This window comes from Mesocricetus auratus, unplaced genomic scaffold, assembly GCF_017639785.1.
Source record: "Mesocricetus auratus isolate SY011 unplaced genomic scaffold, BCM_Maur_2.0 Super-Scaffold_100043, whole genome shotgun sequence".
In the NCBI taxonomy this organism is placed as follows: Eukaryota; Metazoa; Chordata; class Mammalia; order Rodentia; family Cricetidae; genus Mesocricetus; species Mesocricetus auratus.
In genome coordinates, this window is record NW_024429220.1 from 2043426 (window position 1) to 2070751 (window position 27326).

Genomic DNA, 27326 nt, shown 5'->3' on the forward strand with positions numbered 1-27326 from the left:
ATAGACTTGTCACTCAGAGGCTGAGAATCATTCCCGTTGGTTACCTGAGAGGAGATCCTTTTAAATGAATGATTGATGAGGACTTATATCTGCAGTGTGGGGAACCTGGGATTTGACATCTCCTTTGAAGTGATCTGGTTTTTATCCCAGGTGTATGACAGGTTCTCATTCACTGGGTACACCCAGCCCATGAAGCTATAAAAACGTACATCTTAAAACAGAGCTACCCAGGATAGAGAAATTGTGTTCTGCCCTGTAAGTCCAGGGCTCAGAGATTATGAAACATGCTGCCAGGCAATTTTTTCCAGTTAAAACAGAGATGAATATCAGGAAAGGGGCATTTCTCAGAGCAACAAAACTGGCTGTTTAAGAAGGAAGTCCAGAGTCCAGTTGGTGAGACTCTTTTCAAGTATTATATTTGACTTTATCTCAGTGTTTATGGAGAAATGCTTCCAGCTGTACCAGTTTGACGTCCTATACAAGCTCCATGTGTTTATCCAAGTAACAGCTTTATTATTCATGAGTGTTTGCACATGGCGTCACCCATTTACCTACTTCCTTTGTTAAGTGTGCACGCTTCACTTTGTACTTTCTACTTTAATTCATTTGGAACTCCAAGGTATAAACCTTTGGTGGAAGCCAATTAAATTGATAGTATTGCTATATGGTGAAAAAAAGTTGTTAGTGAAATCCTGAAGTGGAACTTCCCATTTACATTTCTCCAAACTAGGCCTAATCTATAAAACGGGAGTTAAAAATGTTGATGAGCCTGCATAAGACCGAACCAGGGACCCTGAACATGGGTGTCAGTTGGGAGACTTTACAGTCTCTGGGGCTGCTGGCAATGGAACCACTATTTATCCCTAGTGCATGAACTGGCTTTTTGGAGCCCATTCCCTCAGCCTAGATACAGCGGGGAGGAGGGCCTCAGTCCTACCCCAAATGATGTGACAGTCTTTGATGATCCCCTAGGGGAGGCCTTGCACTCTCTGAGGAGTGGATGGGGAATGGAATGGGGAGATGGTGCGGGTAACTGGCGACATGAGAGATAGGGAACTGGGATTGGTATGTAAAATAAAATTGTTTTATATATACAATAAATGTTAAAATACAAATATTTTTAAATGTTTTGTGTGTGTTTTACCTGCACACATAGTTGTGTGCTGTTTGTGCCTGCTGCCAAAAGAGGCCAAAAAAGGGCCCTATGTACACTAGAAATGTGGTTGCCTATGGTGATTGCCTATGACTGTCACATGGTTCCTGGGAAAGGACCAGGGACCTCTCATCTCGTAGCAAGTGCTCTATTACCGGGCCATATCTTCATTCCACTTATCAATGTTTTTTAAATTTAAGTTTTGTTTTATTATAGAAAGCATTCATGCAACATTTTGAACAATTTCAGAGCATTTTGAATTTATTGTTTTATTTAAAAACTATTTTTCGTTTTACATACCAACTTCAATTACCCCTACCTCCCCTTCTCCCAACTTCCCTCCCTTCTTACCCCCAACCACTACTCATTGTGGTAAGGTCTTTCTTGGGGAGTCAACAAAGTCTGGTTAAGGTTGAGCAAGTTATCCCATCATAGGGAATGGGCTCCAAAAAGCCCATTCCAAAAAGCCCATGTACTTGGGACAAGAGCCACTGCCAGCTGCCTCCCCCAACAGATCAAGTCAGATGATTGTTACCCACATTCAGAGGGTCTAGTTCAGTCCCATGCAGGTTCCCCAGTTGTCAATCCATAGTACATGAGCTCATACTAGCTCAGGTCAGTAATGGAGTGGGTGTCTGAATTGGTCTTCTCCTTTAATCAAATTAGTGACTACCCTAGTTATCATCATTAAATCTACATCTAGTAACTGGTGGAAGCAGATGGACAGACCCACAGCCAAGCATTGAGCTGAGCTCTTGGAGTTCAGTTAAGAGAGGAAGGAGGAATCATTTGAGCAAGGCATGTCGAGATCATGATGGGGAAACCACAGAGACAACTGACCAAAACATTTGAATTTCTATGAAACAGCTTTCCAAAAGAAAAATTGATGCACTGTCAGATGCTAATTATCCAACTCTACCATCAAAGGAATAATGGATCCTGTCTTTAGAACGGTAGTGTGTTTCTTTCCTACTTGCCCAGTTTTTACTCCACATTGGTTATTGTTTAATAGTGTACTCATTGAGGAAGCACACAAATGCTTTGGGAATTCCTTATTACATCGTCAAGAATTTCTCCTACCACAATACATGTGTCCTAATGATTAGTATTTTAAAATGTGTTACTTTCCAGGTTGAATGCTATTTCTTTACATATTCATTCAGAAATATTTAGTTCTATTTATAGCAACATGTAGCAAACCCATGGGTACATCCTCGGTGGTGCTATATTAAGTGACTCTGTGTCATCTGTTTATTTGTATATACTCCTCAATGCCACACATTTATAAACATTTGCTCTGTAGATTACTCACCATCCTTTCTATGATTTCAACAGTCAGTGAATTGCTGGATTGATTGTTGCTGTATATTGTAGAAATGAGGAAAAATCAATAATATGTGTCTATCACAAATCCTTAAGGAACATTGTCTCAGAAGTAACAAACAAACATACTTACAACAAAATAAGACTGTTGGTTTTAAGCAGGTGTAGTATAAACTTTCTATAAATTTTCATAGGAGGATCCATGTGAACCTACTTTCTAGTAAACACCATGGAATTATCATCAAATGGAGCATACCTAATATTTGGAGTTAAAAATTTAATTTCTAAAATATACTTTACTTTAGCATGTACCTGCATCCTTATTTCCAAATTGTTTTTTATGGAGGTATGTGTGTATGGTGTGAACATAGATGCATGTATATGATATGTGAAAATAAAAGATCAAAAAAAGAACTTGGTATTTTCCTTTATTGTTCATTTCTCTACTACTTCAAGGTAAGTTTTTTTTCCACTGAACCAGAAGTTGCTATTTTTGCTAAGGCAGCTGGACAGCAAACTCTTGGGATTGGATTGTGTATATCTCATAATTGTGGTGTTACAGGCATGTTTGGCATTCTGCATAGATACTAACATTCCAAATTCATGTCCTCAAACAGACCAAGACACAATACCCACTGAACTATTTCCCCAGAACCGTAGTCAAAGTGTTTGCTTCAGTATTTTAAAGGCAAAATATTAAAATCAATAGTTACCATGAAAATAGTGACATTGAATATTCATTTTTTGTGCACCTAAGACCCAACCAGATATGGACATTAGAGAACAAATGGGCACATTATACTGTTGTGTGTGTGCGGGCATGTTAGATTTCCCTAATTTGTCATTTCCTCCTTCAGCAGTGGTCTCATTCAGCTTGATTTTGGCAGTTCTGCTTAAGAAATATGAGACATCTATTTACCAATTTGATATCAGTAGAGTTCAGTCATATTCAGCCTTTCCTTCCAGCAGAGTTTGCAGGAAGAAGTGAGAGAGTTAGCCATTATTTCTAGCAATTGGCTCATTCTCATTCAAACTGAGCGTTTTTTGCTCATGCAGAAATAGAGAGCTTTGCTTTAAAAAAAAGAAATCATTTAATAAATAAATTCTGGAAGGCTCACATTTAAAAATCAACTTCTATAAATCCAGTAAAGACGTGTGTATTAACATGAAATGATAAAATGAGATGCTAATAAGATGTGGTTTTGCACACTATTTCTTAAGTACTCTTCTGTGGGCTTGCACAAGCACCATGACAAAAAGCAACATGCAGGGAAAAGTCTTTATTTGGCTTACAGGTTAAGGTCAGCTTTGAGTGCCCATCCCACAATGAGGGATGCTCTCTCAGCCTAGACTCTTGAAAGAGGGCTTATACCTTACCCTGGATGACATGACAGACTCTGGAGATCCACCATGGAGGGCCTCACCCTCCCTGAGGATCTGAGTGGAGATTAGATGGGTTACAGGGGGCCTGGTGGGAAGGGATGGGGAGGAGGGGACGGAGAAGGAGCTGGGATTGACATGGGAAACAAACGTGTTTCTAATTTAAATTAAAAAAGGACTAGGAAAAAAAGACAGCAGCTTGTTGGAGGCAGAACTAAAACAAAGATGATGGAGGAATGCTGTTTGGAGACTCCTTTCTCCTGACTTGCTCAAATAGCTTTCTTATAAAGTACAAGAGAGAACACCACCTCCAGTGAGCTGGGCCCTCCTACATCAATTACAGGTCAAGAAAATGCTTCACAGGCATGGCTATGAACATATGTGGTAGAGGAGGCAATCCTTCAATTCTCTCTTATGTTAGTCAGCATAAGAACCTGAGTTAAATCATTCCACTCACACTCTAATATGGTAGTGGGTGCCTAGAACCCTGAGACTATGTACAAGACAGATAGGTAGGTTGACTACCCAGCCTGGCCAATCATTGAGCTCTAGATGAAGTGAGAGTCCCTGTCCCACTCAAAACACAAGCTGGAGAGTGACTGAGGAAGACTCTCCAAGATGGACTTCTGACCTCCATATGCATTCACACATGTTCACGTGCACACAGACTTACACACAACACACATACATGACACACAAATGCACAGATACACAAATCAAAAACTTAAAGCCACTATAAAAACATCCAGTAATGATCAAATAAAGAACTGCTTCTATTAACCTACCGAACTATATCAAACTTTTATTTCCTTGGTAGGAAACATTCACAAGAACTCAGTTCTCATTTGAAATTTTGCTTAAATTACCATAGAAAGTTATAGAAATGTAAAAAAATTAATGAGCAAAAATGGTGAACAAGTATGTTAACAAACACAGCCTAGAATTACAGAAGACTATAAGAGATCTACTGCACAATAATCAACAGGTCAGTATGAGCTACAAAGCAATTAACTGAGAAGTTCTTACAGAGAGTGTGGTCATCTCCAAAAAGCAAAGGATTCAATACAAAGAAGGGAAAGCTAAGGTGTAAACTAATCAACACCAATTAAGTGTTAAGAAGTAATTATGTGAGAAAGCAGACGTCAGGGCTCTTTGACAACCATAATGTTCATGTCAGTACTCAGTTTTTAGAGGGACCTTCACATAATAGTGCAGTTCATTTGAAACTCAGAATAATTCCACCCAATTCTTTAAATTCTGAAAATTAAAGCATACTTCATAGCACTCTGAGATTTATTAAATCCATCAGAGTATTAAAAAACACCCTACATATCTAATGATGAGTGATGATGATTCTATTATAGTTATACTTTGAAGAATGAGCAAGGGACTGTTACCTGTCCACACAGCTGTGTATACAAAAATCAACCCCATTAGAATGGTAGTGTCGTTTGCAAATACTTTCTCAGTGAATTTCCTCCACATTCCACAAGACATACTGGAAGAGCTTATAGACAGAGGGCTAAGTGGACAGGAAGTGAGTGAGTTCTTACTGCAACAAGGAGTGATGACTGGAGCCTATTACATGCATCAGAAAAGCATATAGGGTTTTTTTTACATGCCACTAAAATAACCATAGTATTGCATATGCTCACTGTCCAGTCTACAAGTGGATGTCTTGGCAATTTAAACTAGACCTTTATTTTCCCAGTGTGGTACATGTTTTAACTTCTTCACTGTAACACTTTTTTGTTGTTGTTGTTGTTAGATTCTTTTGGTGGGTTAGATGTCATTTTTCTTTACTTTTTAAAAATTTATTCATTTAATTTAGATACTACCTTATTTTACATACTAACCTAAAGATGATATTCAATGCTATAAGGAAAACAATATATTTATTTACCAGAGAGAGAGTCGCACAAGCTAGGAGTTAGAAGTGTGGCTGGCTTCCAAGAGAAAAAAGGGAGGTTCCTTTTCCTTTCACTTCCTTTTATATCTACCTGTATTAATTTACATGTCCCCGCCCTCATGGGCAGATAGCTTTGTGGGGTTCACTCCTACAATTCCCCTTTTAGTCTAGATAGAAGATTTAAATTTGATACAAACTCAAACATATACAACATATATACATAGAGGGTGATAATTAAGTTATAATCTACTTATCCTAAGCTAAACATATCCATTCCACCTAAATTCTAAACTAATCTGAAAGGGATGTCTAAGTCTGAACATCTCCTTTCAATCCCAACCCTAAAATAATTGTACATTAACACTAACAGGTGTAAACTATCCTCTAATATCAATACTAGGGAGAAGGGACGTGGAATTTTCAAATTTATTTTCTGTTGAAGTGGGACGATAGACTTCGTGCTGTAATTGTTTATGTGTTATATTTCAAATTTATCTGAATTTGTTCTTGTGGGAAATGATGCTTGCAGGCAGACATAATATAAAATGTATGAAATATCCTCAGATACAAAACGTGTCAATAGAATGTAAGGAATGCTTAGTTCATATAGATAGGAAACAATCTAATTTGAAGTTTGTGGAAAGAAATAAAGTGTATGCACTTTAAATAAAGTTACAAATATCTATCCCTATTGATTAAATATGGGAACATTTATTAAGATTAATTTTTACTTTAAAGAACTTCAACTAATATGGGGGCCTCAAATCAACGCAAATATATTAATTCCTTTTCAAATACATGCCACACTATCTGTATTTCCAAGTCAACTTCAAATGTGAAATTTAATCATATAATTATGAAAAGGTGGAAGTTTGGAATTAATGCTTTTCATTCCCATAAATTAAAGATATTATTCTTCAACAACCACTTCCATGGAACAAGTTTTTTTTAATTTAGTATTGAAATCTAAGTCAAACATATTGTCTTTTTTCTTATTTCCTTTTTAATTTCATTTATGTATGTGTGTGTCATCTGTGTGCACATGCCCACAGAAACCATAAAATGATATCCAAAACCATGGAGCTGGAGTTACAGCCAATGTGAGCTGATGCCAATATTTACAACATTCTTTGGATGATAGTTACTTAATTTTTGTTTTAAATAATAATTTTATTTATCATTTGAGAATTTTACATGATGAATTTTAATTATAGTTATCCCTCCCCCACTTCTTCCTATATCCATTGTCTTCACTCTAATACCCTACAAAATTCAAATTTGAGGTCCCCTATGCTCACGCCATAGAGTTCAGTAAGTGTTGACCAGGCTTTCAAATGCCAACCAGGCTACCAAATGCCAACAGCTCTCGGATATTGGTGGAATGTTGTCCCTATCTCCCTGAATTCATGCTGGGATTTTGTCTGACCTGAGTTTGCATATATCTTTGCCATGGTGTCATAGTCACTGTAATTTCATATGTGAAACTGTGGCTGAAAAACAATTTTGCTTAAATAATCTACCACCTCTAGCTTTTCCAAATTTTTGCCCATGCTTCTGGAAAATCACTTAGCCTTGGGAAGGGCTACACACATTCACACACACACTCACTCACTCACACACACACACACACACACACACACACACACCCTATTTAGATTTGAGTGCTGGATTTTAAGTGCTTAACTCTTGAGTTCCAAAGGATATCCTTTATATTTAATGGAAAGTATTTGTTGAGGCTAAATTTCTGATAATACTGATTAACCCATACTGTTATAATAAATGTGATTTCCTATAATAACGTATATTCATTATACCCTAGTAGTTATATGAAGTCATGAATTTTGACACACCAAAGTTTTAAAAGGCCAATTTAGAGGAATTTTACTCAGAACGAAGAATTTTCAGAATGTGTCTTGAAATTATTTTATATTACATCCTTCAAGATACTGGCATTAATTCCCCTAAATTAAGAGTAGGAGCTGTGTGCAGCAGAATCCATCAGGAGTGAGGGGATATGCCATTATTCAGAACAGATTATAAAAACACTGCAGCTTGTCTGCATCATCAGATGCTACTGGACACATGGATACCACTTGAACCAATTGCAGAAAGTGGTAACTGATTGGTCTCCCACCTGGACAGTCCTAAGTCTAGGCTCTAGGCCCTTCCCAGACCTATTTTAGCTCCACTAACTGAAAATGAATGCACAACATACCCAAACTTATGGGACACAATGAAACCAGTGCTAAGAGGAAACTTCATAGCACTAAGTGATTGCATAAAGAAATTGGAAAAATCGTACATTAAAAAAATTAACAGAACACTTGAAATATCTATAACAAAAAGTAAAGCAAACTCACCCAGGAGGAACAGATGACAAGAAATAATCAAATTGAGTGCTGAAATCTTTAAAATAGAAAGAGATAATACAACAATTCCCAATGAAATAAGGAGTTAGTTGCTTAAGAAAATAAATAATTAGACAAACCCTTAACCAAACTAACCAAAAGGAAGAGAATGAATATGCAAATTAACAGAATCAGAAAAAAGGGGAACTAACAACAGATACTGAGGAAATCTAGAGAATCATCAGGTCATATTCAAAAACCTGTATTCCATAAAATGAAAAATTTAAAAGGCAGGGACAGTCTTCTGGACAAGTATCACATACCAAAATTAAATCAAGACCAGGTAAACAATATAAATAGACCTATAAACTCTAAGGAAATAGAAGCTGTTGTTAAAAGTCTCCCAAATGAAAAAAAGCCTGAGACCAGATGGTTTCAGTGAAGAATTCTATCAGAATTGCAAAGATGAGTTTATGCAAATTCTCATCACCTTGTTCCATACAATAGAAACAGAAGAAACATTGCCCAACTTCTTTTATGAGGCTACAGTTACCGTGGTAAGCAAATCACACAGAGATACAACAAAGAGAGACAATTGGAGAAGAATCTCCCTCATGAACATTGATACAAAAGTATCCAATAAAATAAAACTGAATCTAAGAACAAATTTAAAAATTCATGATCTGGGATTCATCCCAGAGATGCAGGGATAGTTCAATATACGGAAATCTGTCGATGTAATCCACCTTATAAAGAAACTGAGAGATAAAAACACATGATCATCTCATTAGATGCTGAAAAGGCCTTCAAAAAATTCATCATTCTTTCACGATAATGTCCTGGAGAGAGCAGGGATACAAGGAACATACCTAAACATAATAAAGAAAATTTATAGCAAACCACCAGCCATAATCAAATTAAATGGAAACTCAAAGTGATTCTACTAAAATCAGGAAAAGACAAGACTTTCCACTCTCTCCATACCTACTCAAGCTAATATTGGAAGTTCTAGCTAGAGCAATCACACAGCAAAAGGAGATCAATGGGGTAGTAATTGGAAAGGAAGTAGTCCAACTTTTGCTATTTGCAGATGCTATAATTGTATATGTCAGGAACCTCAAGAATTCTACCAGGGAACTCCTACAGCTGATAAATACCTTCACCCAAGTGGCAGGATACAAGATTAACAAAAAAAATCAGTAGTCCTTCTATATACAAATGATAATTGATCCAAGAAAAAAAAAACAGGGAAATATCACCCTTTACAATAGTCACAAATAATATAAAATATCTTGAGGGTAACTCTAACCAAACAAGTGAAACATTTGTATGTGTAGTACAAGAACATCAAGTCTTTAAAGAAAGAAATTGCCAGGCAGTGGTGGAACACGCCTTTAATCCCAGCACTCAGGAGGCAGAGGCAGGTGGATCTCTGTGAGTTCGAGACCAGCCTGGTCACAGAATGAGTTCCAGGACAGTCTCCAAAGCCACAGAGAAACTCTGTCTTGAAAAAACAAAAAAAAGAAGAAAGAAATAAAAGAAAATATCAGAAAATGGAAAGATCTCCCATGCTTTGGATAGGTAGGATCAATACTAAAAATGTCAATCTTACCAAAAGCAATCTACAGATTCAATGTAATCCCCATCAAAATCCCAACATAATTCTTCACAAAAGTTGAAGGAATAATACTCAACTTCATATGGAAAAACTCAGGATAGCTAAAATAATCAGGTACAATACAAGAACTTCTGGAGGAATCACCTTCCCTGACTTCAAGCTCTACTATAGAGCTATTGTAATGAAAACTGCTTGGCATTGGCACAAAAACAGACAGGTGTACCAATGAAATAGAAGCAAAGACACTGATATTAATCCACACAGCTATGAACACCTGATTTTTGACAGAAAATCTAAAAATATACAATGGACAAAAAGAGAGACTCTTCAACGAATGCTACTGGCATAACTGAATTTCAACATAAAGTTGATTGCAAATAATCTGTATCTATCACCATGCACAAAACATAAGTCTAAGTGTATCAAGGACCTCAACATAAATACACCTACACTGAACCTGATGGAAAAGAAAGTAGGAGATAGCCTTGAATGCATTGGCACAGGAAACAACTTTCTTAGTCTAACACAGGCAGCACAGAAACTGACAGCCTTCTGTAAGTCAAAGGACATGCTAAGTAAGACAAAAAAGTACAGAATGAAACGTCTTAACCAACACCTCATCTGACGGAGGACTGATCTCAAAATGTATAAAGAAGTCAAGAAACTAGACATCAAAACACCAAACAATCCAATTTAAAAATGGGGTAAAAGTATCAACAGAGTATTCTCAAGAGAAGAATCTCAAATGGCCAAAAGACATTTAAACAATTGTGCAACATCCTTAGTAATCAGGGAAATGCAAAACAAAATGGCTCTGAGATACCATCTTACACCTGTCACAATGGCTAAGATCAAAAACATTTGTGACATCCTATGTTGGGGAACACTTTTCCACTGCTGGTGGGAGTGCAAACTTATACAGCCACTTTGGAAATTAGTATGGCAATTTCTCATAAAACTGGGAATCAATAAACTTCAGGAGCCAGCATTACTACCTTTGGGCATATACCTAAAGGATGTTCAATCATACCACAAAAGCACTTGGAAACAACTGATGAATAGATAAAGAAAATGTGGTACATTTATACAATGGAGTATTACTCAGCTGTAAAAAAAAATGACATTATGAAATTTGCATGAAATGGCTGGAAATTGAAAAAAAAAACTATTCTGAGTTTCCAGACGCAGAAAGACAAACACAGTATGTACTCGCTCACAAATCGATACTAGATTTAAAGAAAGGCATAACTAGACCACAGCTCCAGAGAAATTAGGTAACAAGGAAGACCCTAAGAGAGACACATGAATCACCTGGGAAAGGGAAAACAGATGAGATTTCCTGAGTAAACTGGGGGTGGGGGTGGTAAAAGGGAGGGGATGAGGAATAGAAGCATGAGAGAATGAGATGGTCAAGATGGGGGAGAGGTGGGGTGGGAGAGCAAGGAAAGAGGTAACTTGATAGAGGGAGCCATTATGGGACTATGGATAAACCTGATACTAGGGAAGTCCCGAAAAGTCCTGAAGGATGACACCAGCTAAGAGTCCTAGTGATAGTCTGCCTGAACTGGTCTTCCCCTGACTTCCCTAACCTTCATCCAGAAACTGCTGGAAGCAGATGCAGAGATCCACAGCCAGGCAGAGATAAAACAGTCCAGTCAAATAGTGGCAGGAGGGGTTGTACTAGCAAGGTGAGGGGTCAAAGATCATGATGGGGAACCCACAGAGGCAGCTGACCTGAACTTGTGGGTACTTAGGGACTCCAGACAGAAAGCTGCGGATCCTGCATGGGATCCAGCCAGGCCCTCGGCCTGATGGCAATAGTTTTGTAGCCTGGTCTGTTTTATGGGATCTATCCCTAGTGCATGAGCTGACTTTTTGAAACCCATTCCATATGGTGGGACGCCTTGCTCAGCCTTTATGTGTGTGTGGGAGGGGGGCGCAGAGGTCTGGTCCTGCCTCGAATGTGCCAAGTCTTTGTGGGCTGGCAAAGGGATGCCTCACCCTGTGGAGTGGATAGCGTTGGGTTTAGGGAAATTGGCAGAAGGTGGAGGAGGGGAAGGAGGGGCAACTGTAGTTAATACATAAAACGAATAATAAAATAAAATATAAAAATTTGCAGCTTCAGTTTTCATTGTGGGTCATTATCCCTCTTTCCGGGACCAGTCATCCTCTTAAGAAATGGTTCTGAGAAAACATTGCCAGAAAAATCTGAGGCAGGGTCTCTGCCCAGAGGATAAACCTCAGAAGTGAGCTTGGAGGCAGTTGTTTCAGAATTAGGTGAATTTGTAAATAGCAGCTGGACTGCCCCCTCCCATGAAGCCTTGAGCCAGAAAGACACATGCAAATTGCTCCCAGATTCTGAACTGAAGGAACTTATGAGATAAGCTCTTAGTGTAAATGTTGATGAATCTGGAGGAGGGGAAGGAAGTGTTCCTTTAAATCAATTGGGGATGAAATAAAACACTGTCATTTATCAAAGTTTGTTGTCAGATTCGTGAGACAATAGAGAAGACCACCTTTCTCTCTTCCATAATTTGTAATAATTATGTCAAACAAAAAATAAAGAGAGACTAATCAATGTGCAGTATGTATGTTAATTTATTCAGATTGGTTTTAATGCAAAAATGTTTATGAGACAGCATATAAAGAATTTGAAGCATAAACAAAACACAAATGAGCACAAAAACAAAACACAAATTTGTAATTTTAGCTAGATCCAAAATAACAAATTGTGTAGCAGTCAATTGCAGGCCAAGGATAACAGATTGGCTAAGGCGACAGAAGGTGATTATTTATGTGAAAGATAGACAAAGCATGCTGACTGTATCATGTGCACAGAAAGTAAATATAGTGGCTACAGAAATATGGATAGACACAGAAATATGGATAGACACAGAGAGTCTATCCATATTATTTTGGGTATTACTTTTACTGCACTTAAAACATCCCTCAAAAGCTTTGATCTCTACAATGCAAATCATCCTTCCACTTTTAAGCAAGATAGAAAATCTACCATTGTAATATTCTACTTAATAAGTGCCCCAGTTTAATACATTGGCTAGTTCTTTTTCTTTGTAGTTTTCTGTTACAAGCTGCCTCAAGCCCCTTGTTGAAAATTTGCCACTTTGAAATATATTCCACAGCTGAATCCCCAGCTGTGATATTACTGTGACCAAATGTGCAAACATGTTTTATGCAATTTGCTGCTTGGTGTCACAAAGATAGAGAGAAAGACCCTATTAATTCACACCTCTGGCACTTTGGGAATGGCCATTTCTCCCACAGTTTTACTTACTCCTTATGAAAAGTTCTGAGTGCATTTAGCCACTTGAAAAATGAAGACATTTTATAATTATCAGTAGAACCTAGTATTTTTATTGGAACCTATCTGCTATTTTAAGTGCTACCTCCTTATTGTGCACACATGTTTCTTAGACCCCTTCCTTTTGTTGTATTCGGTTTTATGAGATGTGCTTAGCAATAGTAATAGTGAATAACTTAGTTTTACATAATTTTCAAGTCTCCTTTCAGTATTTGTTGATGTTCTTTTTTTGAGGGGGGGTTTCAAGACAGGGTTTCTCTGTATTGTTTTGGAGGCTGTCATAGAACTCCCTTTGTAGACCAGGCTGGCCTTGAACTCACAGAGATCCGCATGCCTCTGCCTCCTGAGTGCTGGGATTAAAGGCATGTGCCACCAATGCCCAGCATGTTGTTGTTCTTAATTACTTATTTGTTTGGGGTTTTACTTTAGTAAAACTGTCAACCTCTTCCAAAATATTGTCTGAGCTTTGATAGTTCGTTTAGAAAAAATTTCAAGACCAGGAAGTTGTCAATAAATATTTAGGAGGCAGAGTTGCAGTTGTACACTGCTGGGAAAGCAGGGGGAACTGGGGATGCTGATGTGAATGTGTGTTTCAGATAGGGATGGTGTCGGTACAGAGAAATTCTGTGGTGTTGTTCAAAGAAAACTTTATTGCCTGACCCAAAGGTAGTTTTTCTAGAGCCACCCAACTATGCACTGAGCAGGAAGTGAGTGTCTCCCTTGCCCAGTGTCACTAAGTGTGAAAGTCCTTCTACATTCCTCAGTAAAGCCCCTACCCCATCAGCAGGACTACTTTCATTCAGCAAAAGGACTAAGGATTTGCACTGGCCAAAGCCTTTCAGGTCTTGAAAATTATACATGGTGGACCATTTTAATAGTCTGAAAAATCAAACTTTCCAATGTTTTACAGCAGAATACAAGTGGTACATCCAGTAAGACAATGAGGACATTATAAAGAAAGGAACAGTGCCTCCACACATGTTCTGTGAAACCAGAACATGATGCCAGGACCATCAACTCAGAGAGTAGAGGAACACACACCTTTTTTCCTAAGATATTTATAAATAGGAAATGTGTTTTAAAAAATGACAGACTCTAGATATCCCCTATGTGGAAGGAATTGGCAATAGGGTGGGAGGTTGGGGGGGAAGGGGAGTGCGGGAGGAGGGGAGGGAACTGGGACTGACATGTAAAACAAGCTATTTAAAATTAAAATAAAAAAAGAGAAAAATGCATTCTCTTTCTTCCTCTCTCCCAGCCTTTCTGATGCTTAATATGAGCCAGGATATTGCAATAGAAAACTTGAGTTATATACAAAAGCACTTTGGGCTCTGCTAATTTTCGTCTTTGTAGGTTGTATTAGTGAGGTTTCTCTAAATTAACAGAACTCATAGAATAAATCTCACTCATACATATATTTGTAATGACCTATAGGCTATGGTTCAGCTAATCCAACAATGGCTGGCTATGAATGGAAAGTCCAAGTCCAAGAATCCAGTTGATGCTCAGTGCACAAAACTGAATGTCTCAGCTTGTCTTCAGTGCACTGGAACCCCAAAGCAGTGGGTTCTAATGCCAGTGAAAGGATGAACTTGTTCAAAAGGCAAGAGCAAACAGGCAAAGAGCCAAAGTTTCCATCTTCTATGTCTTTATACAGGCTTCCAGAAGAAGGGGTGGCCCAGATTAGATCTGTATCAAAGACCTGGAGTAAAGCTGTGTCTTTATATCGCAAAAATCCAGATTAGAAGTAGATCTTCCCACTGTAAATTAAACAGAAATTCTTCATAAATATGCTGTCAAATTTTGGGTTTTAGCTAATTCCAGATGTAGTCAAACTGATAACCAAGACTAGTTGTCACAGTGAGTACATCATCTACTTTTTAAAAGATTGTACCATAAGTTTTATTTTTTTTTTAATTTTCATGTCTCAATTTTTTTTGAAACAGGAGTAATCAACTAGTTTATGAAAGATAAGGGAGGAGACACGATGGTGGTAGAGATAGGAAACATGAGAGGATAATGAAATATATGGTATGGAAGCAAACTTGCTATTGTAGAAAGATGGGAAAAGATAATGACACACACACAAATGTCACAATACACCCAATTATATCTATGTTAACTACAAAAAAGAGAAAAAAATCCTGTCAGATAGCCTGTAAACTTACTAAAAAGTGGAATTTATAAAACTTGCAAATTTTTGAATTTGGAAATCTTAAGTCAAAAGTAGAATTCTTGGAAATGGCACAAATCCAGATTCAGAGATGTAGGGATGTGAGAGAACCCAGAAATTAGACTTCTCATTAAAATAATTTTAATGCCATTTTAGATTTAAAACTTACAAATATCATACTCAAATATCTAAACTGGCTTTGAACCTAGGCAATGAATAAAGACAATGGATTCTTAGTCCATTCTGTATTGTTTTAGTGGTTTTCAATACCAGGAAATGCTTTTGTGATAATTTTTAGCAATGTTTGATGTAGTTTCAGCCTTACTTAATATGTATCGATAATGTTTTTCTATTCCTATAAAGTGGGAAAGAGATCAAGTGTAGTGAAAGACTAAGTCATTTACATATTTATGGTTATTAAAAAGTCAGTAAATATTCTGCTTAAGATGATTTACTCTTGCCAGGAGTTGGTGGTGCATGCCTTTAATCCCAGCACTTGGGAGGCAGAGGCAGGTGAATCTCTGTGAGGTCGAGGCCAGCCTGGTCTACAGAGTGAGTGCCAGGATAGGCTCCAAAGCTACACAGAGAAACTCCGTCTCAAAAAAAACCCAGATAATATACTATTTTTTAAGCAAATGGTAATAATATATTAAGAAACAATTAAAGAATAATCATTTGATTAAACAATTAAACAATCAATAAAATATTCAATTATTTAAAATAATTAAACTATATAGCATCTGTAATTTTATGCCACAGTGTCCATATTATTAGAAAATAGTTGTCTTGAGTCTCAGAATGGCATATTGTTAACTGGAACCTAGAAAAAACCTTAGATGTCCCTCAACCTAGGAATGAATAAAGAAACAGAGGTGGAGTGGATTGAGGGTGGAGACAAGAGGGCAGAGAGAGGGGCTAGGAAGAGAGAAGGGGAGGAAAGTGCAGCCAGGCTCTAAAATAAGTAAGTAAGTAAAATAAGTAGGTAAATAAGTAAATGAATAGATAGATAACTTTTTAAAAAATGCAATATACATACACACAATGTTATTTTATATTATTATTAAAAAGATACCTGTTTTCTATTTTCCTGTGCTTTATCTTAATTTAAATAAATTTGGTTTTAATGAGTAAAGACTAGAATAATTATTTAGGGACACAATGTAGCTTTTGGACAACTTTGGCAACTCATTAGCTTTGCAAATTTAGACAGTTTAAATAGCAGTGACCTTAAGGACGTTTTATTAAATAACTTATTCTCTAGCTATATCAAATGTGTGCTTCACAAGTGTACACACTGATGTATATGTAAAACTTTGAGATTAAGAGACATCTCCTACTTTGAATCTTGCACATGCATTTTTTTCAAAGTTAGCAAGGAAACAGTATTCAAATTAAAGAAATAGTACAGATCAAGAACAGACTGTCAATTGTGATGAGAGAAATCATGAATGAGAAAGTAACCAATGACATATGCCTATGTATTATCTATTATTTTATTTTAGTATGTTCCAGTTTTGTTGGGGTTTGATTGAGAAGTCAAAATTATATGTAGCCATGTTTTACAATAAGATGCATTCATTTATGTATATTCCAATAATCAGTCTGATAGTCTGCCCATCACTTCACATGACGTCCTTTTTTACTTGATGGTGAGATTACTTAAAATTCACTCTCACGACAAATTACAGTGCACTATAATATAGTATATATATAATAACCATATAAACATAGATATTCATAATACACTTGTTCTTTATGATGGAAACTCTCTACCTTCTGGCCAAGTTCTTCCCTTTATCCTCACTCCAGCCTCCAGGTTTTTAGGGAACTTCACTCATCTGTGCTTTTGTGAATTTGCTTGAATTCCACCTATGAGTGAGATGATGCATCATTTTCTCCTCATGGTTAGCTTATTTCACTTAGAACGTGGTAGTAGAGGTTCATTTGCAATATACTGAATGTAATAGATGGGCTTTTGGACATCTATTATTCAAATAGTCATATGATATATCTATAGAGACATATATGTATGCAAATATATAATATATTGTAATAAGATTAAAACTAAGAATGGAAAGTGAGAGTATGTATTAAAGTAAATTTTAGGTTACTTGTTAGTTATATATTATCTTCTTTATACCTTACTGACAACTTGTTAAGACAAAAGAAATAATAATTAAATCAGGCTTCAGTACTGTGCATGTTATTTGAAGACGATACGCATTCTTTTTATTAGAGAGAGGTATTACTGTTCTCCTGACCTTTCATATACTTTCTATTTCAAGTGCCAAGTAGAACCATATGTAGGAATACAACATGATCAAAGTTTAAAGAAACAGAACTCTTAAATAATATACACAGTAAAAGATAGAACCCAGCTGTATGCTATTGCAAAACCATGAGGATGCAAGAAGAGTTTTCACTTCTGCTTTATTATTATTAACTCAGTAAAATTAGATTCACTTTTCCACCTTTGTATTTATTTTCTTGCCAAAGGTGTACCAGATGGGAGAATTTTGTGTAATTGAAAACATTTATTGGTATGTCTTTTAGCTAAGATGTATTACCACCAATATAACTGTACTTGGTTTTGTATTTTAGCAAATGTTTTTTTTCTCTTTATGTCAAGCCATGTGACTCTTTTTTTCCTGTCTATTATTAGGATGTCACGCTGTATACCCTTTCAAAATAGCCCCTCCCATACAGTGCAGCATACCTCTTTTCAAACCAAGCTACCTATAAGTCATATGTTGACACCAAGCACCAAAATGATTAACTCCAATGTATCCACACAGCCAATTTGGCAAGCAAGACTTGAAGAAACGGCAAGCCGGAAAAGGCTTGATACTGTTTTCTTAAATAGCCACTTAACAAAAAAGTTTGGAACTAGGGTACACAGAGTCCTGAGCAGAATGCTGTAAGAAGATATGAACATTATGGGATGTGGGCAACTGAGGCCCCTGCGCATGAACTTGGGAGTACAGGAATAAAGAGAGCTTTACATATGGGAATACCTCATAAAGCAAACATGCCAAATCACAAATCACAGATTCATGAAGCTTCAAATGTAGAAGCATAACTGTAACACACTCAGCAGTGTTGAAAGAACCTCTGGGTACACCCCATCTTTTAGATATTCTCTGGGTACCAGGATAGCAAATGGTAAGGGTATCACATACACCTGACTCGTTATGAAAAACTGTAGGGGACATTTATTAAAATCTGTAACCTACCATACTCCTCACCAGTATTATCCTATAGTCAAGGCTTACTGCATTCAATATTAGCTAAAAGAAACAAAGAATATGTGCAGTAATTAGGGTAGCCAGTGTTCAGGTGTTCAGAATGAATACTACATAATAATTGACTATGTTTGTGCTTTGTTTGTATTCTCTCCGCATTTGTCAGACTTCCTTGACTGATCAGTGAAGAAATAAAGCCAATTAAGACAAAAGCTGAACTCACCTGGGTTAAGTCTCAGCTAGTTGCAAATCAGAATCTCATACACATGTATTTGTATAATTGGCTTCATTTGCATATGTAAATATGTGCAAATGTGCATTATCTACGTCATTTGTGATCAAATCACAGGTTTAGATAGTTCAAACATGAACAGTACTGTAGGAGTGAACCCCAACTACTAAAGTACACTTGATTATAAATACTACTAAATTAATTCAACTTACATCTTTTAAAAATGCCTTAACTTCAAAATTTAAGTATAAGGATATGTTACTTTAAAAAGGAGTTTTGTTTTATGTTTCTACAAAAAATAAAAAGCTAAGGATTCCTTCCAGGCTTCTGTGGTTTGATGAACCAAGACCCCCAAAAGCAGTGGGCCAGGTGTTCCAACAACTGAGACAGCTAAGATGATGGAGCTTCACAGACCACAAAAATAAGGACTTGTACAGGTTTCTGAGTTTTGTCATGATCCCCATGGTATAAACAGCGCCCCCTTCCAGCACGAAGCAGTTTAAAATGAGCGATGTCCTAATTCCCATCTTGTTTATAAATCTTTGTTTTCATTTACATGGGGTTGTTTATAATTGACTAATGATCACAATCAATCTCTTTTCAATGGTAAAAAGGGGAATTATGGTATGGGTATGGTTTTTCATTTATTGATACAAATTCAAGGTCAATTTTGTGATGTGTATATTTCTCCTCTTTATTAAGTATTGTGCTTATACTGATCTTTTAAAACGTAATGCATAATTGAATACAGACTATAGATATTTACTTATAATAGAATTTATAGTTAGGTAAGTTAGGTTTTCTAGATATACAGAAATATATTTGAGATAGATAAACAGTCTTCAAACCTCTCAAAGACCTTCAGAAAATGGCATTTAAAATGGTTTAGGGTTTTTCTTGACAATGAGAAATGTCTGCTCCTGGCAGCACCAATTATGTCTGAGAGGAAGATAGGCATCAAAGAAACTCGTTATGGAGTTTCCTTTCAACATGGCAAGATTAGCCATTTGGGCAAGAAACTGCTTTTTCCTGGACTGCTTGACTGTTGCTGTATAAACTGGACATACAGGACCCACAAAAAAGTGACTGCTGAACTCAGTCTTACAGGGTTCCTGCTTCATGGAAGAGTCTACAAGACTTTCTGCAGGACAAAGAAAAATGACTGACAGACTGCCAATGCAGATGGACAGTTTAAAATTTCCTGCTTTGCCGAGAAATCTTCTGGACACATTGTGGCCTATGGGCTAAAGATGGATGCCCCAACGTTACAGAGGAACTTTGGGTGACTGTCCAGGTAGCAAGATGCCTCTGTCAATCCTAGTGTTTATATATTATCCTTCTGTGGTCTTTGATGGAGTTGAAGACAGATAGTTATAATTATAGTTTTCCTTAGTTATGATAAGAGATAAGCTACATATAGGACTTTGGACTCACAAGAATGAGATAGATGATATTTTCTTTAAATCTTGCTAAATGTTGATAGACAAAAATTGTAACTATGTTCTTACTTGATAACTGTTCCTTTATATATAATTGAACTATGTTAAAGTTAAGACCTTTCTTTTTGTTTAGACAGAAAAGAGGAGATGATGTGGGAAGTCCCGTGATTATGTCAATAAAGCACTGTTGGGCCAATAGGAATCTAGAGATGCGGGACTAGGAGTCCAGGAGGACTCTGGGAAGGAGAAACACAAAGAATCAAGATGTAACGCCATGGGGTAGGAAGCCCGAAACTATTCTCTGGTAAGAGAAATACTTAGATTAACAATTATGGGGTAATTACTTAAGTCAGAGCTAGCCCATAAGAAACAAACAAGGCCAACAGCTTCATAATTAATATAGCGTCTTGTGTGTTATTTGGGGACTACAATGCGACAGAGCCCAGGCTACTGGCAGGTGATAAACCAAAGCGGCTAGCAAGGAAAAGCTTCCCTTTACACAGTACAACATTGATGTATTTACCTTATAATAAAAATGACAGTAATATCTTTTTCCTTATTGATAATTATAGATAATATATTATATATAGGGTTGCTGCTGTGAATTTCTGTACAGGAATAATTGTATGAAATTACTTTTGGCAAATTATATACTAAATGTTAGATTTAGGCACAGTGCAAATTTTGGCTCCTTGAAAGAATGAGTACCATGTACTTCTCTCAATGAACGGTGAAGGAGGGGGCTGTTTCTCTGCATCCTTAGGAAGCTCTAACAACTTTGCACTGAAAACTTTTTTTCAGCCACGAAGTGAATCATAAAATTTCATCTCAATAATGAGAAGCGTACAATCAAGTCCATCATTTAAATGGTTGAGTGGGAGTTGTATAACCGGTTTATATCATTGTATTTTCATAGCAATATTAGATCTTGCCTTTTAAACTATTTTGAACATTTTTTTGGTTAGAAGTCATGTGTCCTGGTTTTGGCTCAGCATATGACACTTGTCCAACAGTTCTCTGAGAGGCAAGACCCATGGAGATGGTCGCTCATTCCAAAAACACCAATGGACTTCAGGAGCAGCCCAGAATAATGACGGGACTGTGCAGCCTGCACGCTCTCATCTCTCATGGTACTGGAGATGTTTCTGCCATTTTTTTTTTAGTTTCACTGTGTCAGTCATGCATGCCAGATGGGATCATTCCTGGAAACCCCATTTTTTTCCAATATTTTTCCTTAAAATTCTTTGGTAACCGATGCTTCAAAGGTTTCTTTCTTTTCTATTTACATGGTTTATTTTATGAATCTTGGACAATCGTAAGATTCTACATTCACCACAGAGTTTTCAAAAGCAGCTTTCTGTGTTGTCAATAAAAGTACCTACAGTATGCTTCCCAGAAGAGGAAGTTGATCCTGAGTTAGCACAACCACAACCATCTCACAGCACAGGATGAACTCAGCACTGGGCTGATTTAACACCAACTTGATGAGACACCTATTTCCTTATTCTTTTAAAATTAAATTAGAAACAATCTTATCTTATATATCAATCCAAGTTCTCTCTCATTCCCATCTTCCATGCCCCCAATTGACCCTCCTCTACTCCATAGAAAGGGTGAGGCAGGGCCTAGGCCTTCCCTTGTGTGTCTAGGCTGAGAAAGTATCCCTCTGTGGGTAATTGGCTCCCAATGTCCATTCATATACTAGAGAAAAATACTGTTCCACTACCAGAGGCCCTAGAGACTGCACAGATCTCCTAACTGACACTCACATTTAGGGGGCCTGGTTCTCTCCTATGATGGCTCCCGATCTGTCTGTCTGTGGTTGATGAGTTCCTCCTTGTCCAAGTCAGTTGTTTCTGTGAGTTTCCCCAGCATGATCTGGACCCCTTTGTTCATCACTCTTTTCTCTCTAGAACTGGATTCTAGGAGTTCAATTCAGTGTTTATCTGTGGGTCTCGGCTTCTGCTTCCATCAGCTACTGGATGAAGGTTCTAGGATGGCATATAAGGTAGTCATCAATCTCATTATATGGGAAGGGCATTTGAGGTAGCCTTGCCACTATTGCTTACATTCTTCTTTGGGGTCATCATAGTCTATCTCTGGACATTTCCCTAGTGCCAGATTTCTCTTTAATCCTATGACTCCCTCTATTAAGATATCTCTTTTCTTACTCTTCTCTAATCTGGCCCCGAACGAATCTTCCTGGTCCCTCATGTTTTCCTCCCCACTTTTCCTCTCCCCTTCTCTTTCTCCTAACTCCCTCTCCCCTCCCCCCATGTTCCAAATTTGCTCTCGAGATCTTTTCCCTTAGCCTTCCCTGGGGGCACAGGTACATCTCTATTAGGGAACTACTTGTTTCCTTGCTTCTTGGGAGGCATAGGTTGTAGGCTGGTAATCCTTTTCTCTATGTCTAAAATGCATATATGTGTGAGTACATACCATGTTTGTCTTTCTGTGATTGGTTATCTCACTCAGCATAGTTTCTTCTTTTTTATTTTTTGGTTTTTCGAGACAGGGTTTCTCTGTATTGTTTTGGAGGCTGTCCTGGAACTCGCTTTGTAGACCAGGCTGGCCTCGAACTCACAGAGATCTGCCTGCCTCTGCCTCCCAAGTGCTGGGATTAAAGGCATGTGCCACCAACGCCCGGCGATCAGCATGGTTTCTTCTAATGCTGTCCATATATCTGCAAATTTCAAGATCCCATGTTTTCTTTCCCACTGAATAGTACTCCGTTGTGTAAATGTACCACATTTTCTCCATGCATTCTTCAGTTGAGGGGCATTTAGATTGCTTCGAGGTTCTGGCTATTACAAATAGTGCTGCTATGAACATAGTGAAACAGATGTCTTATTGTATGAATGTGTATCTTTTGGATATATATATATATATATATATATACATATATATATATATATATATGCCTAAGAGTGGAATTGCTAGTTCTTGTGGTAGACTGATTCCATTTTCCTGAGAAATCTCCATACTGATTTCCAAAGTGGCTATACGGGTTTATATGCCCACCAGCAGTGGAGGAGTGTTCCCCTTTCTCCAAATTCTCTCCAGCATAACCTGTCATTGGTGTTTCTGATTTTAGCCATTCTGACAGGAGTAAGATGGTATCTCAGAGCTGTTTGATTTGCATTTCCCTGAGGGCTAAGGATGTTGAACACTTTATTAAGTGCCTTTCAGTCATTTTAGACTCCTCTATTGAGAATTCTCTATTTAATTCTGTACCACACTTTGTAATTGGATTACTTGGTATTTTGGTGACTATCTTATTGAGTTCTTTGCATATTTTGGAAATCAGCCCTCAGTCAGATGTTGAGTGAGTGAATATCTTTTCCCATTCGGCTGACTGCAGTTTTGTCTTGTTGACTGTGTCCTTTGCCTTACAGAAACTTCTCATGTTCAGGAGGTCCCATTTATTAATTTTCCATCTAAGTGTCTGTGCTACTGGTGTTGTGTTCATGAAGTTGTCTCCTGTACCAATTCATTCAAGGGTACCTCCAACTTTCTCTTCTAAGATGTTCAGTGTGACTGGATTTACATTGAGGTCTTTGATCCATTTGGACTTAAGTTTTGTACGTGGTGAAGATATGGATCTATCTGCAGTCTTCTGCAGCACTATTTGTTGAAGATGCTTTCTTTTTCCATTTTATAATTTTAGCTTCTTTGTAAAAAATCAGGTGTTTATAGGTGTATGGATGAATATCAGTTTTTTCAATTCATTCCATTAGTCTTCTGATCTATTTTTGTGACAATACCAAGCTGTTTTCAGCAGTATATTTATAATAGAGCTTGAAGTCAGGGATGGTAATCCCTCTGGAAGTTCCTTTATTGTCCAGATATGTTTTGGATATCCTGGGGTTTTTTTTTGATTTGCCATATAAAGTTGAATATTGTTCTTTAAAGGTCTATAACAAAGAATTGTGCTGGTATTTTGATGGAAATTGCATTGAATCTGTAGATTACTTTTGGCAAGGTTGCAATTTTTACTATGTTGATCCTAACTATCCGAGAGCATGGGGATTTCTTTACATTTTCTGGTATCTTCTCAGGTTTCTTATCCAGGATGTGCCTGATAGTATTTAGCCAAGCTAACAAGATGCTGAGCATTGGTTTTGGCTTAAAAGTTGTCTGAATATAAATTTTGGGGAAGATTTTTTTCCTGGAGGTTAATTCTGTAGAGTAGGGAAAACATGTAAAATAAATAAAGATAATTTGAGCTATTCAGTTCTGGACACTTATGTAAAACTCTTCTGTTAATTGAAAATTATTTTGCCAAAATCCCTTCCTCATTTTATGATCTGAATCCAGGCTGAGGCAGGACCACAGCAATTTTAAAAAAGCAATCCATAAATGTGTGCCTAATAAATTGAAATAATTACAGCAAACAAGTATATTTTATAGCCTAACACAATATACTTAAGTTCCAGAAACTTCAAGTTCCACAGTAATCTTACAGGTATTCAAATAAATCTGACAAGAATATGTTATTGACTTAGCAAATTACACAGATGCATACGTACATACATACATACATACTTGAGTGCATGCACACACACACATACACACAAATTGTGTTATGCAGCTCAGGCTGGCATGGACATGATACTCTTCCTATCTCAGTCTTACATGTGCTGCAGTTATAGGAACACATTTTTTCAAGGCTTCTATTATACAAATTGGCATGTACAGGTAACAAGGAAACAAGATTAGCTATGGGTGATGCCTCAGTAGATAAAACACTTGCACATGCCTGAGACCCAGAGTCAGAATCTCAGAACCTGTATAAAAGCTAGACAAGGGTGTCTCCTGCCTGCTACCCCAACACTCTGGAAGCAGGGGGGTCACACTCAAAGGACCTATCTGGAATATGATGAATTGGTGAGCTCTGTATTCAGTGAAAGACCATGTCTCTGTGAATAAAGATGGACAGTAATGAATGAAAATACTTGATATCAGCTTCAAGTATACACATACATACACACAAACACACACACACACACACACACACCCGCAATATACAAACACGTGACCAAAAAAATAAAAGCAGAGAAAATAATCATTTTTAGTCAAATCAAAAATATAGAAAAGCAAATGACCTAGAAATCATGGTTTTGGAAGAAATCAAATTCAGTTTTGATTATACCTTCAAAGTAGATAGGCATTTTTAAGTAGATAATTTTGAATAATTAGGAGAAGGGAATTCTGTATTAATAATGACAAAGTAAGACTCAATCATTTCTCCTTTGCATCTGCAAAGCCAACATCAAGCAGACAGTCCGATGCAGGGATCTGCAATAACAAGGAACAGATGAGATTTGTCCTAATGAGAACTTTCTATAAGTGAAGGACTGGCTTTCTGTCCAGAAAATCACTGCCTAGGAATGTTGGAATGCCTAACTTTGTAATAAAATCCAAACAATTTTATCTCACATGCTTCTTTACAGTGGTAGCATAAACTTAAAATGTTGTCACATAATTCATACTTCCTACAATGCTTCTAAAAGAGAGCAGAGGTGTCTTCAAAACAGCATTCATTTCTTTGGTGGTCGTGGTGGTGGTGGTGGTGTGTGTGTACAAGATTACTGACAGATGCCATGTTGGAGATCAGAGGACACTTTTGGAAACTACTTCTCTTTTCCAACCATATAGCTTCTGGGGCTGACTTCTTCTCTTCAAGTTTGGTAACCAGTTTCCTTACTTAGTGAACCACCTTGTCAACTCTGAGTTTTCATATCCTACATTGAAATAGTATTTAGTATTAATATTGAATACAGTTCTCAGTTATCCGGCAGGTAGTGTTGGGGAAGGGCTGGTCCAGCCAGTCTCTTCCTGGGACTAAGCTGGATGGTGAGTGTCAATGACTCAGACCCCTTCCTAATCACCAGAGTGACTAAGTGGGGAAACTTGTTGAAGCAGAATCTCTTAATGCATCTGGCATGGACCTGTATAGAGTTGAGAAAGTGGGTGGGGACCTCAGGATGGGGTGAGGTGTAAGGGCCAATAATATTTCACCATGTTAGCAGTATCTGGGCAGAGACAGTTAGGCTGAGACAGGTTGATAAACTCTAGCCAGGCTCAGGAAATTCCACTAGGCCTTTTTAAGACCCAACAATAGAATAATGTGTTTACATTCATCGTTAAAACACTTAATTCTGTAGATGTTTAATATCCACAAACAAACCTTAGATGTAATCTAAAACTTTAAGTAAATATATAGGTGCTAAGATTAATCTTCATTTGCGAAGAATTTTGACAGAGTTTAAAAACATGTAGGCATAATAATAAAAGTGAATGTGAAAACATCTTTTAGCTTTACAATGTCAGCTTTGTGCTCTTTCACAATGTACCATCAGATTCTTAGGAAGGCTTCAGCAAGGACAGACATAGTGAGCTATTATGTACTTTTGTGTAATTCTCACAGAGCTATATAAAAACATTTTTGTAATAATGTAACTTTGATTACCCCTTTTATCTTCAATACAAATTCAACTTTGAAGATTGTTCCTGGACTAGTTGGTGAAACATAGGCAGGTCTCCTGATTTTTCTCTTCCAGTTTTGATAATCAAGGTGCCAGTGATTGCATGATCATTTTTATTGACCATGAAATAACATGGGCATAGAATTAATGCTTAATGTCCATTACAAAAAAAGTTCCTCTTTTCATGAGGCCTTCAGTGTGGCTCAGAAGAGAACACTTTGTGTGTAAAAATGAGTACCTGAGTTCAAGTCCAAGAACTTGTACAAAAAGTCAGGCATGACTGTAATGAACCCATAAACCCAGTGATATGTACATAGGGGGAATCCTTGTGACTGGCTTCTATTTCAATTAGTTCTAGGTTTAGTGAGAGACCATCTCTTCAGTGAAAGAGTTGGAAAGTGATAGGCAAGGATTTGACATCCTCTTCTAGCCTCTGTGTGTTTATAGGCAAGGGGATCTGCACACAAACATGCACATGTATCACACACACACACATGCATATAGAGTGAGAAGTATATACAATTATTCTAGATAAATGAATATAAAAGAAATGAAATACGTAGGATACAATGATAGTGTGATCATGTGGTATATAGATAGCATATATTAAATCCATGTATACTATGGATAATTTCATAGGGAAATTATGAGCTAATGAACTAGGCATTATAAAAATGCATGGGTGCCTGTTAAGTCTTA